The 13,015-nt window shown below is 51.2% G+C and overlaps 1 long non-coding RNA gene across 1 annotated transcript in view; it reads right to left on the minus strand.

Moving 5' to 3' along the window:
* Positions 1 to 354: 354 nt before the first annotated feature.
* The window catches only part of LOC142765185 (uncharacterized), a 94,861-nt gene continuing 82,200 nt past the window's right edge, over positions 355 to 13,015 (minus strand). The window contains exon 4 of the long non-coding RNA XR_012884080.1: positions 355 to 1,663. This is a non-coding gene — a long non-coding RNA (uncharacterized LOC142765185). The remainder of the gene's footprint in view (positions 1,664 to 13,015) is intronic.

Here is a 13,015-nt window from a genome sequence, read left to right on the forward strand (position 1 = left end):
TATGTACTGAGTTGGAAAAAACTTTATTGAAGGGGAAAGGGAGAGGGGCGTTTTAGAGCCTTTATGGTTGGGGCCCTACGTCCAGGGCTCCACTGGCCTTAGCCGCCCGCCGGACTTGATCCAGTAGTGCGAGCTGCACTCCTGGGTCCGAGCTAGCGAGGTGTGCCTCCCACTGCTCCATACTAGGTGTTAAAGGTTCGCCGAGAAAATTGGTTATGTCACTTGGTTTACGATCGCACCCCCACGATATGTGGTAGAGAGTCGGTCTTCCGCCGCACCACGGACATACAGCCGGGTAAAGAGTTGGATGTATCGCGTGTAACTTCAGTAGGTGCGGAAATACATCCGTTTGAATTTTTCTAAGGTCAGTGGCCTCTTCCCCATTAAGGGATCTGTGAGGTGTTCCACATTTTTGACGCGTGAAGCGCTGGTGAGCTAGAATCTCCCTAGGTAAAATTGGCATGGTCAATGAAAGAGATGGATTCTCCGCTCGGTTACAAAACGCACGAGCTAGAGCGTCCGCCCTTTCATTGCCTTCGAGACCTGCGTGTCCCGGGCACCAGATCAAGCGATGGTGGTGAGTGAGTTTGGATCCTAGCAACCTCAGCCCCATTGCTGGAAGGCGGCCCCTTAAAAAGAGCCGGCAGGCTTCCTGGGAGTCGGATAAAATAACTGATGGCTCCCCTCTACGCTCCTGAAACCTTAAGGCTAAGGCTATGGCCATCGTCTCCGCCTTTGTAGCCGAGGTCGTGCGTACGGAGGCACTCGTTAGCAGCGTCATGTTGTTGTCGACAACAGTAATTATGTGTCTCTGCCAATCGAAACTGGCCGCATCGACGTACGCGACATTTGAAGCTGAGCCGAATTGCTTTCGAAGCCAGTTTACCCTCGCAGTACGTCGCTCAGCGTGAAAGTCGTGATGCATATTTTTGGGCACCGGTGCGATTGAGATTCGCCTGCGGACCTCTTGGGCTACGTCGACCAGCTCCTCATCAATGTGCTGTGGGTGGGGCGAAATTCCTATTCTAGTGAGTATCGCCCTGCCTGCTGAAGTTTCACTTAGACGATTCCTCTGAGACATGAGGACTGCGGCACTGAGCTCAGCATAAGTGTTATGTATACCGAGAGCTAGGAGCCTCTCGGTCGGTGTGCTGGTGGGTAGACCAAGTGCTGCCTTAAAAGCGCTTCTAATGAGCACATCCACCTGGCTCTCCTCACTTCTGTCGAGTGAGTGGTACGGTAGGCCATACGTCACTCTGCTCAAAACTAAGGCCTGGACAAGCCGGAGAGTATCCTTTTCTTTCATGCCTTTTTTATGATAAGTGATGCGACGGATCATTCTAGCTATCTGTTTAACCGTAGTCTTTAAGGTGGTTATCGTGTGACTGGCTTTGCCATTGCTTTGGACCCAGAAGCCAAGTATACGGGCCTGAGTAACCTCGGCTATGGCATGGCCGTCTACCTGTAAGTTTATGGCACCGTTACTTTTGTAATACTTACTGTGTATTCTTATGAGTTCAGATTTTTCAGGCGCACAGCTCAGCCCACTATTTCTTGCGAACTCTGCCACAGCTGTCGCAGCAGCCTGGAGGGTCTGCTCTTTCAGCGCCAGTGAACCCTTCGTAGCCCAGAGTTGGAAGTTTCACTGAGTTGGAAGTTTTCACTGAAAAATACATTGCATGTGCCGCTGATAACACTGTAGAGGAGAACTGGGTATCGTTCAAAAATAAGTTTAATTCACTTATAGATTGTTATGTTCCTTTACGAACTGTTCGAACGGCGTTCCGCTCTCCGTGGTTCACATCAGCACTTCTTCGCTTACGTAATAAAAAAAAACGACTTTACCGCAGCGCTTCATCATCTGACACCACGGAGAGATGGGCGGCTTATCACAACGCAACATTAGAATACAAAAAAGCTTATGCAGTTGCTAAACATAGTTTCTTCAGCGATACCCTTCCCTCTCTTCTACAGTCTAACCCTCGTAAGTTTTGGTGTCTAGTAAATGGTCCAAAAAATAAGAACATTGATCTTTGTGACGAACTTGGTTTGGCGATTGCAGGTGACAGGTGCTGCGAGGCTTTGCAAGACGTATTTAAAAAATCATTTTCCGTTGACAACTCCAATCATTTACCAATTCAAGCCGATCCTGGATATCCCCGAATGGAACCAATCATCATTGATCAATTGGGGCTATTTCACCTCATATTAAAAATGAAAGCCTCGGCACCTGGCATAGATGGAATCGCTCCCCAATTTCTCAAACAAACTGCCACTTATTGTTCAGTCATTTTTTCACAGCTCTTTTCACAGTCATTACAAAATGCCTCATTGCCCAGTGACTGGAAGGCGGGGAAGGTGGTTCCTGTGCCTAAACCAGGTGACTCATCTAATCCTTCTAACTACAGGCCCATCACTTTGACTAGTATTCCATGTAAGCTTCTCGAACACATAATCTATTCTAACTTAATTATATTTCTCGAAGAAAATAACTTCTTTCACAACAGTCAGCATGGTTTTAGGAAACACTACTCATGTGAAACCCAACTACTTCTCTTCACCAACGACTTATTTTCAGCTTCTGACACTGGCTCCATTATCGATTGCATTTTCCTTGATTTTCAAAAAGCTTTTGACACCGTTTCTCACCGTTTACTCCTACTAAAACTAAGCATGCTAAATATTGACTCAAACACATTACGATGGATCGAATGCTTCTTATCTAACAGAACCCAACATGTAACAGCTAACGATCATGACTCACGCAATTGTTCAGTAATCTCTGGTGTGCCGCAAGGTTCTGTCCTTGGACCCTTACTCTTTCTAATTTATATTAATGACCTTCCATCCAGCATTACATCAACAATCAGGCTATTTGCCGACGATTGTGTCATCTACCGCATAATAACTAACTCTCATGATTCATCACTACTTCAATCTGATCTTGACAACATTACATCTTGGTGCTCACTCTGGTCAATGAAACTAAATATTGGCAAGTGCAAAATAATGAGGATCTCTCGAGGAAGTACTGACTGCACTAGCCCTGTTTATTCAATTTCTAATTTTCTGTTGTCGTCTGTCAATACTTACAAATATCTTGGTGTTCACATAGATAACAATTTAACATGGAATAATCATGTCAGTTATGTGATTAACAATGCTAACCGCACTCTCGGCTTCTTGCGCCGTAACTTTTCATTAGCACCTGTTTCATTAAAACTTCTTCTTTATAAAACACTAGTCAGATCTAAACTCGAATACGCCTCATCAATCTGGGATCCTCATTCTTGTTCACTTGTTAATGCACTGGAAGCCATCCAAAATCGCTCAGCTCGCTTCATTGTCGCTAATTACTCCCGTACCGCTAGCATCTCATCAATTAAAAATTCCCTAGACCTTCCTACCCTTTCTAACAGGAGGAAACAGGCCCGACTCTGTCTCTTTCACAAAATTTTTTTTATGAATCCTGAAATAAAGGGCACATTGTTCTCGTCACCTTCTTACGTTTCATCTCGCATCGACCATAACTTCAAAGTCCATGTGCCACTCTGCCATACCAACATATACTTCCACTCCTACGTGCCGAAGACTTCATCCGAATGGAACCACCTTCCTGCCTCCATCGCCAGCAACCCTGATCATGCATCATTCAAGACTGCCATCTCTAACTTGTAACCACTCCTCTCTGTAACGCCGCAAATGGCATTGAGAGTATTTAAATAAATAAATAAATAAATAAATACGGTTTTGTAGAAACACATCTCAAGACATGGAACAACCTCCTAACAATGCAGACTACGCGTGGGAATATTGTAATGTAAGAGAAGGCAGCAGAAAGGGAGGTGGTGTTGGGGCATTCATTCATAAAAGTACAGACTGGCAAAGGGTCAAGCAGGAGTGCAAGAAACATTTATGGCTAAAAGGCAAAGTGGCAGGGCAAAAGACACTCCTTGGTTTAGTGTACTTGTAGACGTGAGCAAAGGCCAGAGAGGAAAGCCAGGCAATGGTAGAGTGTATATCAAAGGAGATTCAGAAGTTAGGAGGAGAGTGCGAGATAATTTTACTAGGAGATACGAATACGCACATAAAAAATATAGATTGGTATACTGACCCGACAGGCAAAATGATCATGGATGTGTGTGAAAGGCTTGATTTGATCATTTGCAACAGTACCGAGAAGTGTGCAGGGCAAATAACATGGGAGGTAGGAATGCTGCAGTCGACAATAGATTACGCACTGATGTCACAGAGGATGTATGATATGCTCAGGGGAATGCACATAGATGAAGGTGGCTCCAGAAGTGTGCGTAGTGATCACAAACGTATCAAGCTAAGTTTTGGAAGAGCAGTGAAAGTGGGAAGGAGACAAGATGAGCAAATACAGGAAAATTTTTTTTCAGAAAGGCAAATTGAAACAGCCTCTAAACAAATTGAGAAAGTAATAGCTGAGGATAATAAAACAGTGTGGAGATTGTAGAGATAGGTTTGCACTGGGCTTACCTACTAAGCGCAACCGTGTAGGGATGCGACGTCCTCCACTGCCACTGCGTGCGAAGACGCTGCGGCCGGGTTCGTCGATTTCTCCGGCATGGCGCAGAAACCACGCAAAAGGCAGGATAACAACAACAATGGCTTTATTAACCCAAGATGCAGCATAATGATACACTCACGGGCTTGCAGGCCGTATAGGGTACTCCACAAGACCGAGAAAGTACGCTTGCCTAGGGCGCGACGACTCCCGCACAAGGGCCGAAGTCGAATGCATGAACGAAAAGCCGCCTGCTAAGCAGTGCTCAACCTCTCGTGGAGGCTTAGAGCATCTGCCGCGACGAGCTAATCTTCGGGCGCAGCACAGCTCGTAGGAGAGGAGGATGTCACGTGCGGCCCAAAGGAAAATGGCGCGGCGTTGTGACGTAGGCCCGCGCAGCGCGCCAGCGTAGTGTGCCCGGACATGCTAGCGCGGGAAGGAGCCGACGGTTGACTGGCCCAGACCAAGAGGTGCCCTGGCAGCCATCTTGGCGGATGCCGGTGATTATGCGCGCCCGGGCTACGCTGTCGGCGCGGGCGTGACAGCTGGGGAACGAGGCACCAGGAAGTAGAGTGCTCTCGATTCCCACATCCCCCCTCCTAAGACCGAGGCCGCCCTAAAGACGCCGTAATAACAGGATCCACCGACCCCGAAAAAATTGAGGTCCAGCTCCGTGCCGTCCACGAGATCGGCGGGGGCCCCGGTGTCTCCGTTCGGCGGCGTCTCAGCAGGAACCCGGGGCCGCGGAAGGGATGGCCGACTTGAATGAAGAGTCCGTGACGAGCACCACCACGACCGCCTGAACGGAGTCGGTCGACAGGGCGGGTTGAAGGCCCGGGCCAGGCGGCACCTCCGGAGCGGACAGGACCGCAGGGGGCACCGCCAGATTTCGCTCGGTGAACCCATGAACGGAGGTGGATAGCCTCGTGCACGAGCAGGACACTACAAGCATCGCAGTAGGAGGCCTCAGGAACAGGTGGCATCGAGGCACCTCCGGAAGCGTCGAGAGGGTCCGAAAGGGTGCGTCCGCAGAAAGGACGTGGTACGCTCTCGAGGTCTACCCACACCCAGACTTTGCGTTGCTTGGACCAGCGACGAGTCGACACGAAGGCGACTGTGGCCTCAGTGCCTTGTTGGAACGTCCACGTAGCGACTTCATGACGAGGTGGTGTCTTGTTAGCCGGGGCCAGGGGAGCATTCGACGGAGGCGGCATGGACGCGGCCGGTGCCTGAGGAACGACCGAGCACGCGGCTGGTCTCCCGGGTTTTTTTCTTGGAGGAACGGGCCATCAAGGAGGACATCACGAATGCTGGGGTGTTGGTGAAAAGCAGAAAGGCTTTGAAGTGCGGCCTCGGAAGCGCAACAGGCTGAACCAATAAAGAGAGCCTACTCCGTCGGATTGAAGGTTGCGTGAGCCAATTGGGCGCACGCTTCCCTTCTCCCGCCGACTAAGCGGAAGATACCCAGTGAAAGAGCGAGCCACCGGGGAAAGGGCTTTTCTCTCTCGAGCAGCCGGGAGCGCTGGGAACCGGGTGGATATTCCGTGCGCAGCGCGTGTAATGGTGCTACCAGGGAGAAAGCTCGCCAGGCAGCCGTTACTGTTGCTGCTGGATGGGCAATCGCATAGCAGCTATAATCTCCACTCCCTTACATTGAGGGGATGATGTCCCGCTACATGCCGGGGGCGAAAATCAGCCTAGGTGCGTTTTCGCTGGTTGTACCGGTGGCGTCATTTGGTACCAGCCTTATCCCGGTTTCCCTGCGGTTCGCTGACCGCCTTCCCCTCCCCGAAGTTGTTTCAGCGGGCATCAAAAGGTTTGAGGTCAGAGACGTTAACTGGACCACCGACTGGTCTCCCTTGGAAGTCAGCCAGCTTGTACACCAGGGGCAACACTTTGGTGTGCACTCGGTATGGGCCCAACCACTTGGCCGAAAGGGAGGCCGAGATGCCTTTGGCGGCGTCACTCAAGACGTGATTGTTCCTGAGGACGAGATCACCGAAATCGTAACGGACACCTCATTGCGACCGGTCGTATTGAGCCTTCTGACCAGCTCGCGCTTTTGCCAGGTTGGAACGCGCCCGGTCGAGGGCGGCGTCCATCCGTGAGCGCAGTTCCGCCGCGTAGCCAGACGGGCTGACCTTCGCGGCGCTTTCCCGCCTCCACCCCGTAGGATGCGGTCCATGCGGTTAGACAGCTCTTTCCCTAAATTAGGAAAGCGGGCGTGTACCCTGTCGAGCGATTGACCGTAGACCGCAAGGAGAAGCCGATCTCGTTAAGACAAGCATCTCAATCCCTGTGTTGCTGCGCAAAGGCTGTCAGCAAGGGCTTGAGGTTCCGGTTGATCCGCTCGGTCCGGTTGGCCTGTGGGTGAATCGTGGGTGTTTCATGGTGCGTAATGCCAAAGGCAGCACATGCATCCACAAACACCTTGGCCGTAAAATAGGACGTATAGTGTCATAATCATCGCCATTCATCATCATCGTCATTTTTCTAGCCACCACGCTGCGCCTCTCGTGCAGCTCATGCGACAGCTCGAGGCACGTGCTGTGAAGAAGGAGCTTCTGGCCTGGCGGTTCAGACGTGGCAGCCGCCACCACTCTGCTTCAGCAAATCGCTCTGGATAACGCCGCCGCTTCGCTTCGGTAATCGCCCTGGATAATAAAGTGGCGAGAGAACGACACGACCACGTTGGCCGCCGAGCTACGCGGCCATGCTCCAGTCAGCACAAGCCTGGCAGCCTCAATTCGACCCGCCACTGCCCCCGTTCTGGACCTCTCACCTAGAGTCGTGGTTCGAGGAGTTTGCGGCGGCCTTGTATCACAACGGCATCTGGATCCAAGAGCTCATGTACGAGGTATTCGAATACCATCTTCCACATGACCTCAAACACCACCTCACATACTTCTCCTGGAGCCCTCGCCCGTACGATCACTTGCGAGATGTCGTGCTCAAGTTTTACGGCCTTAAACATACTCCTCCTCCCAAAAATGACACAACTGCACCTGGCTCATCACCTTCCAGGACACCTCTCGCCCCACAGCCAGTCCAGACCATTCCCCTGCCGGCAACTGGCCACATAGTTTCGACACCACTCACACTATGGACCCAGAGCCCGCTGTGACACTGCACGCCATCAGTTTCCCCTGCACACCGGTTCCTGCTGCTCAAAACCTCGTGGACTGCCAGCACCTACTAACATCATCCTCGATGTATCCTACAGAAGTTCAAGCCCCTGAGCAGGCACGGCTGAACGTGCATGATGCTGTGACGATGTCAGGAAATCCCGAGGGCCGCACGCCTGGCTCACCACAGGTGGAGCACACCGTGCATGCCCCAACAGATGCGCAGTTAAACCATCCGCCTACCACTACGTACCCGTGCTTGAGCATTTCAACGCCGTCGACGGCCCATGACAACTGGGACGCCACATACCCGCCGCTCGATCTCGCATCACCAAACGCCGGTTCTAGCTCGAACAACGCGACGACTCATCGGCGTACGCCTACGCGTTACACGTCGTCAAAGGTCGGAAAAAGCAATCTAGCAGTGCCCTCTGAGCCGGCTCGTTATCACTGTAAACCATGTCGCACTTCATCGGTCCAAAGCGCACCGTTTCCAACTTATCTGCACCCTACTCGGCCGACCAGGCGGCCGCCGCAGCCGGTAATGTGCCACCGCAAGCGACGGTACCAGCACGGTAAACACACTACCAGGGTTGACCGCACTCCCTGTCGACGTTCCCACCAGCTCCAACAAGGAAGTAACACTAGACCCTCTGAACTGGTCGTGCTATGCTCATGCTACAGTCCATCTTTTAAGCATCAGTGCCCGAGTGCGCGCGACAATCGACCGCACCGAAACGGCCCGTGTGTGTTCTCGGCCCTTGACCATTTTTCACCTTGTCCTTGGTACTCGCTATCGACAAAAGTGTCCCTTCCTCACGACCCTCGCCCGCTCCTTCCAACAGCGTGCCTGCGTAGCCACCCTCGTCCACTGCGCTATTCCCAGTGTCGCCCGCCAGAGACCCACTGGTTGCCGATTGTCCCTTCCAGTTGACGACCTGGACTGCTCACGGACAGCGTTTCGTTTTGCGAACCTAACTCGCTTGTATATACGATCTCATTATTTTCATTCCGGCTTCATTTCTGCGGGGGGGGGGGGTAGTCTGTAGCGTCATCATCATCGCCATTCATCATCATCGTCATTTTTCCAGCCACCGCGCTGCGCCTCTCTCGCAGCTCATGCGACAGCTCGAGGCGCGTGCTGTGAAGAACGAGCTTCTGGCCTGGCGGTTCGGACGTGACAGCCGCCGCCGCTCCGCTTCAGCAAATCGCCCTGGATAACGCCGTCGCTTCGCTTCGGTAATCGCCCTGGATAATAAAGTGGCGAGAGAACGACACCACCACGTTGGCCACCGTCCCATCTTCCTCTCTCGCTACAGACGCATTGTCCATGATCAACTCCACCGGGAAGCCAAAGCGGGCAAAGATCTCCGTCATCTTGTCCCAGATTGTGCGTGCCGTTAATTTCCGAAGAGGAAATAGGTTGACCCACTTCGTGAAGTGATCTGGGACAGCCAGAAGAAAAACATGGCCTCTCCGGCTTCTTGGGGAAGGTCCCATAATGTCACAGGCCGCGACCTGCAAAGGTTGTTGGCTGTCGATCGGCTGCATGAGCCCGGGAGGCTTGCCCCCGCGAGGCTTCACGCATTGGCACACGCGGCATGAGCGGGCGTAGTGAAGGGCGTCAGGCTTCATGCCATGCCAGGTAGCGGAGCGGCACAGCTTTTGAAAAGTCTTAACCCCTTGTAGGGCAACGGGAAATATATGTCCCATTTTTTGTTCCCCACAGAATTGCTCGTGAAAAACAATGGGACGCATCAAGCTTAATTTTTTGTGCTGCCATCTACATTGAAATTTTTACACTTCTGTTGAATCTCGTTTGGAAGCTATACAGTAGGTAGCGCTAGATGTACATTATTTTCAAAATTGTGTTTTTTTGTTTCATCGGCGGTACAAATTTCCGCATTGTGAGTCTCCGGAAAAGAATAATTCAAGATGACAAGTGAGTGTACCTTTTTCTGTACTTCGAAAGAAATAGTTCCAGCATGTATTAATCGGTTGTTTTCAACAATAGAAGCAATACTTACTCCTAAAAGCTTTTTCGAATGGTGTCAGGGCAAAAACTGCATGACGATGGGATAAGCCTACTGCCACCGCTGCCTGCATTCGATGTGTAGTGAAACATTTCACCAATTCTTTTGTTTTCTGTTTGCTTGTAAAAACGCAGGTAAACGATTGCTGACGCGAGAGGAAGCGCTGGAATTATATTTTAGCCTTCCTGACGACCCTACGTCGAGTGATTCCGACAGAGATACAGATGAAGACTTCGCACCCGAGCTCGCTCCGCCCGTTCAGATGAGCAAAGCAGTGAAGCCGAAGCGGCGGAATCAACAAGGAAACCACAAAAGCGAAAGGTTACCTATTCAAGAAAGAAAAGGAGGCAGAAGGAAGTGCCTAAAATTTGCGACGAAGCAGAAGTCGAAGAGGAGGAGGTTTGGGCATGGAATAGCAGCGAACCGGATGCCGTCATTCGTGTTCAAAAAATTTGGGACCCACAATACAGTGCAAATCTCCCGACGACACCTTGTGAAGCTTTTGCTCTTTATTTTGACGAAGGTATCAAGAACACACTGGTGACTGAGACAAACCGCTTTGCCAAACAGAAAGGCCGACAGCTTTGGAAAGAGCTTACAATTTATGAACTCTGTGCATACTTTGGCATACTTCTGCTGATGAGCACAAACCCCAGACATCAAATGTACCTGTACAGTTTATTCAATTCTCCTGAAATATCAAAGGTTATGTCGTTCCGTCGTTTTCAAGCCATTATGAACTGTTTGCACCTCACCGACCTAACCAAGGAAAAAAAGAAAGGTGAAGAAGGGTACGACAGATTGGCAAGAGTGCGTCCTCTCGTTCTTGCCCTGAATGAAAGTTTCAAGAGACAATACACTCCATCAGCGCACCAAGCCATTGATGAGAGTATGATACGATTCAAAGGCCGGTCCTCACTGAAGCAGTTCCTTCCAATGAAACCTATCAAGCGGGGATACAAGGTGTGGTGCAGAGCCGACTCTCAGACAGGTAACCTGATTGAATTTCAGGTCTACGAAGGTAAAGGTGCAGACCGACCTGCGAACGTAGGTCTCGGTGAGCATGTTGTGCTCTCCCTCATTGACCGAGTAGAGGCTGGCACGCAGCTATATTTCGATAACTTTTTCACGTCCACACGCCTAATGGAGGCCTTGAAAGAAAAAAAAACATTTTGACCGCAGGAACGGTTTGCCCAAACCGCAAGGACTTACCTGACGAAATCAAACGGGATAACAAGCTACAGAAGGGACAGTATATCTGACGTGCGAAAGGGAGCATCACAGCTTATCAGTGGCGGGACACGAAAAACGTACACGTGCTGTCCAACTTTCATCACCCCAGCGACACTGAGGACGTTGTTCGAAAGCTTTCTAATGGCTCATCTATATCCGTCCAGTGCCCAAAAGCAGTCTCCGACTACAATACCTGGATGGGCGGAGTCGACAAGTTTGACCAAAGAAGGAACGCATACCCGGTGGATCGACGATCGAAGAAGTCGTAGTACCGAATTTTTTACTTTCTGCTGGACGCAGCAATAGTAAATGCTTTTCTTCAAATGAAAGCAGTCAGTGAAATGAGCTACCTTTGGTTCCGGCTCGTCCTTGGTCGCCAGCTGATAAACGGGCAAACATTCAAAGGGTCCAGCAATCGCCCGTATCGAGTCAACAAAAAAGGTGCCAAACATGGCCAGAAAATGGTAGGCGTTGCTGATGAAGTCCGATTTCTGGGAGCTGGACATCACCCTCAGAAGATTGCAAAAAGGAGGCGGTGTCGTTGGTGCTCGACTGCCAAGAAAGAAGCGCGCACCAACCTTCTGTGTTCTGTGTGCAATGTGCCCCTTTGTTCAACGTGTTTTGGACCTTTTTATGCCGGCCGAATGTAACCAAGGAGCCCTCAAGGAGCATTGGTTCAACGTGTTTTGGACTTTTTCACGCCGCCCGAATGTAACCCCGGAGCCCTCAAAAAGCATTGGGACAAATGCGTCCCATTTTTTGAATTTTAATTTAGCGCCAGTGGGACAAATGTGTCCCAGTTTTTTTTAATAAAGTACTCGTTGTACATCCTTGAAATTTCTTTCAAACTACTTCTGTTGGCTTGGTTAGTAAAATAAGACAACCTCTTTCTGGTTTTTTTAAAAAAAACATATCCTGCCCTACAAAGGGTTAAGGTCACTCGCATGTCCCGGGAGTCGTGGAAATAACCTAGGGTGGCTTTCCTTAAACTGCGGGGTATCACCACCTTCAAATACTCATGGGGAGCTTCTTCAGATGGAACGTAGCACAGGAAAACGCCGTCGGCATCAAGCAGGTAGGAGTCCAACGTGCCCGCAGCAATACCAGCCTGCGTACGGCACTCGGCGCCGACAGCAATACCAGCTGTCTGTTGGCGCCCGGCGGCTTGACCACCCCGCTCCACTCGGGAGCTCAGCTCTTTGAGCTTGTCAACGATGTGTTGACAAAACGGATCGTCCTGCTGTGCCTTGAGCAGTTCCTCTCTGCTAAAGACGATACCGGTGGACGTGACAGGGTCTACTAGGTATGCGTCCTCACCCGAGGCTGTTGACTCGCAAGTGACATCGCCATCGGGGTTCGCACATTTCAACCTTTCGGAGCTAGAGGGCCCGGGGTCTACTTGATGTGACTTCTCTCGGGAGTGGCGGACACAAGTGCCGGTCGCCAAAATGGGGGAATGTGATAAAGCGTCAGCCACGACGTTCGAACTCCCTTTTCGGTAGCGCACAACAAAGTTGTACGGCTGCAAGGTCAACGCCCAGCGCGCGAGGCGGCCCGAGGGCTCGCGCAAGCGCTTAAGCCAGGTGAGCGCCATGTGGTCCGTTTCCACCACGAATGGCACGCCGTCGACATAGCAGTCGAACTTCCGGAGAGCAAAAACTATAGCGAGACATTCCCTTTTTGTGACGCTATAGTTACACTCAGTGGCGTTAAGTGACCGGCTCGCAAAGGCGACTGGCCGGAGGACGCCGGCGTGCTCCTGAAGCAGTACCGCACCGAGACCCAGGTCACTCGCGTCCGATTGGACAACGAACTCTCTGTTCAAGTCGGGCAGCTTTAACTCGGCTGTGGCGACTCGAGCTTCGGAAAGCGCCTTGAAGGCTCGCTCTTGTTCTGGCCCCCAGCTCCATCATGCCGACTTTTTCAAGAGTGCAGTCAAGGGCGCTTGGAGGGCCGCACAGTTTGGGATGAACTGTTGATAGTAATTCACCAAGCCTAAAAAGCGCCCCAGGCCCTAAATGTTTGCCGGCGTCGGGTACTCCACAATGGCACGTACCTTGTCCTCGCACGGCAGAACACGACCGCTCTGAATG

Source organism: Rhipicephalus microplus, chromosome 6 (genome assembly GCF_043290135.1).
Source record: "Rhipicephalus microplus isolate Deutch F79 chromosome 6, USDA_Rmic, whole genome shotgun sequence".
Classification (NCBI taxonomy): Eukaryota; Metazoa; Arthropoda; class Arachnida; order Ixodida; family Ixodidae; genus Rhipicephalus; species Rhipicephalus microplus.